This window comes from Nuphar pumila, chromosome 7 (assembly GCF_984573655.1).
Source record: "Nuphar pumila chromosome 7, dmNupPumi1.hap1.1, whole genome shotgun sequence".
NCBI lineage: Eukaryota > Viridiplantae > Streptophyta > Magnoliopsida > Nymphaeales > Nymphaeaceae > Nuphar > Nuphar pumila.
The window spans coordinates 107,571,953-107,576,501 of NC_143255.1; positions in this window are offsets into that span (position 1 = coordinate 107,571,953).

Consider the following 4,549-nt stretch of genomic DNA (forward strand, 5'->3'; position numbering starts at 1 on the left):
TATCTTGCGTCCGTCCCAAACTTAATCCCCTCCTCTGTGCGTCAACCTCGAGTCGTGATGAGACTATTCAGGACAGCTTTCGTTTGAATATTAGAGTTCATGAACTTGGTTAAGTTTCCATGTGACGCCAAACGTACCCAGAGTTCACTTGGTGTGTCGCGTGTTTTAGATAAAGTGGCTTGATGCGTCAACGTCGAGAAATCTTTCGATTACATTACGCTGAGCTGTACGGAATGAGAATGTGACTTATAATACAAATTTAATCGTAAACAATAACATACATAACCTACAGGTCCTACACAAAGGCTCAATGTCACCAAGTTGACAGGACATCACAAGTTCAAAACTCACGGGCACTGGGTGCACTGTCCGATGATCAGGGAGGACCTCAAGGATACTTTAATCGTCCACGGCCAGCTAATGTGCGGTTAACGATGAGGGTTTTTTCTTGAATTATCTAATATATATATATATATATATATATATATATATATATATATATACACTCTTATTTAACTTTATAAAACATAAACAAGGTTCAAAGAGGGGGGCACCCACACGCTAGTTCTTTTCATCATGAGAGATGGTTGGATGATAAGATGAGAGCTTTTTATGGTCCACTCCATGGGACCAAACTAATTCATTTGGACTGAGCACCTTCCTTTGGAGGTAACTAGCACCCAGCACACCTATTGTCAAAAAGGTGAAAACATGGTGGTCGGGGACACCTATAGGATATCATGGGAAAAGGCAATCAAAATCATGAACTATAGTGGTTTGGGACAAGGATAGCAGATGGTAGTACACTTTTTTTTGTTTGCCTGGATATGGCCACCAAATGTTAGATCTAACTTTAGGGGTGTGTTTGGGATAATTTATTATCTATGCTGGTAACTTTGGCGGTGGTAGGTTGAACATTTAATATGGTAAAAAATTAATCACTTACAATTCATGAAAATAAATTTCATGTATAAACAATACAAAAGTCTAAGGTGTTAGAAAATTGTACGAACTTACATTCGTTGAACCATACACGTTGAATCATATATCATAAAATTGTAAAATTGTCTTAGGTTCAAGCTCGGCTTTGATGATTTAATTCGGTTGAGTTCTATGATATTTCATATGGTACGGTACTATGTGGAGAAACCTTTCCTATCTATAATTCTATAATTGATTGAATTGAAGTTCTTAAACACATTAGGTCATGTTCTCCAAATTTTACATAACAATTCTCTCTTCATATTCTTAATAAGTTAAAAAGAGAATTTAATCTCTTTTTCATAAAAAAAAAAGATCATATATAAAGAGCACCAATGGATTCAAGTAGGCTTTTGCATCAAATTTGATTTTCATTTTTTGTCTCAATGATTTAGTAAGAACATATAAATAGATCTTTTTAGTTTTCGATAGAATTTTAAATCCAACGTAAAGGTCAAATTAAATACTATACAAGCATCCAAAGTTTACGTTTCACTGTTGAAAGTCTAATCTATTTAAAGCATCACAATAAAGTGGTAAAGTTCAATCCCATAATGCTCATTGTCAACTTTATATATATAGGAAAACTAAAATATCTAAACTAGTGTGAACCATGATTTTAATAAGTTTATTTGTATATCTAAGCGTTCTGTGTGGCCTATTTGCTTGAAACCGACTATTAAATCAGCATGATCGGATTAAAAACTATGATTTTATATGCTTGAATATTTATAAAAAAAAATAGGTGGTGATTTTCAAGCCTTCAAAAATCCTACTTATAAATCTGAATCAGATGATTTAAGAGTTTGTTTCTAAGTAAACCAAGCATCTAGATTACTTCCTTATGGTGAAATTTAAAAAACAAATTTATGAAAATCCCAATTTACATATTTTACTAGTTTATATATTACAGTAGTTACTATATATATATATATATATATATAATGTGTCTATTTGTGGTACTAAATCATCATAATTTGGTTGACGGGCGCATGTACCTCACCTGACTTTTATGGAGACAGACACTGTTTGTCTCGTTCCCTCCCAAACCAAAAGCCAGTTGGCTACCCCCTTCATTCTCCACTCCCTAGTTGACCCACCGACCTCCCCTCACCTCTTACACAACTTAATTAGTTGACTACTTACTCCACTTAATCAGGTTTCTGCACAATAGTGTGAGACCAATTCTAATTCATGTGGCTGCTATTTTTTCCTTTAATGATGTGTGTTTTCATGAAAGTTGTGCCGTTTACTTTATGTGCCTTCATTTATCAGCAAACAAGAAATGAAAAGCTTGGAACTCTTCACGTGAAATGCAACTAAGATCACTAACTTCCATGCTTAACACTGTTTACGATACCTTCTCTCTTTCTCTCTCTCTCTCTCTCTCTCTATATATATATATATATATATATATATATATATATATATATATATATATATATATATATATATATATATATATATATATATATATATATATATATACACTACAAGAAAAAACTTTATTAGCGACGGTTTTTTTTCATCGCAAATTAGCGACAAACTTAGCGAGAGAACATTATCCGTCGTCAATCTTTGAAATTAGCGACGGTATAAATTCTGTCTCAAATTCGTCGCTAATTATCGACAGATCGACGACAAAAATTTTCACTGCAAAATTGCAGGAAATTAGCAACGGATTTAGCGAGGGAATTTTTCCGTCGCTAATTTTCGATTTAAATTGTCTCACCTAAGGTGCAAAATTTTCCCTCTCTCCCCCGTTCGAAATTTAAATTGATGTTTGATTTAAACCAAGCCTCGTGCTCCCGCTGGTCGATGAAGCTGAGCCTCATGCTCACCGGACGATCCTGCCGGACGATGTCGACCGCCGCGACTGTCGTCGCCCAACTCCGACGCAGCAGAGGAGGACGGAGGAATCTCGATGAAGGGTGTGCGGATCACAGAAAGGTCGTTGTACCTGGACATGTAGGCGATGTCGTCGGTGGACCCGTGGGTGCTGGACGCGATGCTGCCCTTCTTCACTGGCCATTTCGGCAACCCCCATTCCCGCACTCACCTCTACGGCTGGGAGTCGAACGAGACGATCAAGCGCGCCAGGGAGCAGGTCGCTTCCACGCCACCTACCTCCCTGTCGGCTCTGACGACCTCCTCGACCTCGACCGCCTCCGTGATGCCATCCTTCCTCACACCGGCCTCGTCTCCATCATGGCCGTCAACAACGAGACCGGTCCATTCCGACCTCTGCGAGACCCAATCAGAGATCTTGGGGTCGAGGGAGTACGACTTGCTGGGATCCGGTGGTGGGTCGTCCTCCTCCTCCGTCGTCGCCGACGAATCGTTCCAAGTCCGGCTTATTGCTGTCGAAATACCTCCCGGCAGCAAGCAAAAAATTTTTTAATTTTTTTTTTAAATTTAGCGACGGATTAGTGACAGATATTATTCGTCGCTAATTTAAAATAGTGAAGAACTCGCGACGGATATTATCCATCGCTAATTTAAAATAGTGACAGACTCGTGACGGATCATTTCCGTCGCTAATTCATCGCAAATTAGCGATAGATCAGCGACGGATAAGTTTTGTCGCTACTTAGCGTCGAAAAATTCGCGATAAAAGCTATCCGTCGCTAAACTGTTTAGCGACGAATTAGCGACGGATTTAGGTCCTCGCTAATCCACATGTTTCTTGTATATATATATATATATATATATATATATATATTTATTGCTAGAGTCATTTATACTTACAATCTAAGTAGAAAACACCACTTTTCAACTTTTTTGTAATTTTTTTTTTGTTGATTTAACCTTATAAATGTGATATATATAGTTTGTTTAATAGAAAATGTTTATTTGAAGCACTTAAGTGGGGTTTTCATGGGCTTTAAAAATCGATGGTCCACAATATACCAAAATCTGATCGGTAAAAAAATCACATTTTTTAGGTTGAAAAATATATATTTTGTGCTAATGAAGGTACAAAATATTAAGTAGAAATCCATTTTCTTTTCATTTTTTTTAAATGGGACTATGAAAGTAGAACATAAGTTTAGAATCATGTGATCGTGACATGTAAGCAAGTACATAAAAGCTTAAAATATCAACGGTCCACAATCTACTAAGATTTTCACAATTCAAAAACTAGTATTTTTTACATTGAAATACACCATCCAAAGTTTGATCCTTTTATGAGGGGGAAAGAAAAAAAAATCATTAACAAAACTCATCCGTCAAATAGAAGCTCCGATCATATAGTAAATACTGAGGCTAACCATTGAATTTTTGAAAGCCCGATATTCAGCCAGCCATAAAGAAGACATCACCTTGCCAAGAAAAACCAAAACTATGTCACAAAGCAATGAGAGGATACAAGTAAGTGACTCAGATTCATCACTGGGATTTGAGAAAAAATTTAAAATTAGGACACAAGGAGACACACACACACAATTATATATATATATATATATATATATATATATATATATATATATATATATATATATATAATATGTCAAAAAATAACTGTACTACCCCCAAGAGTAATGTTATTTTACATAATAGCTACAAG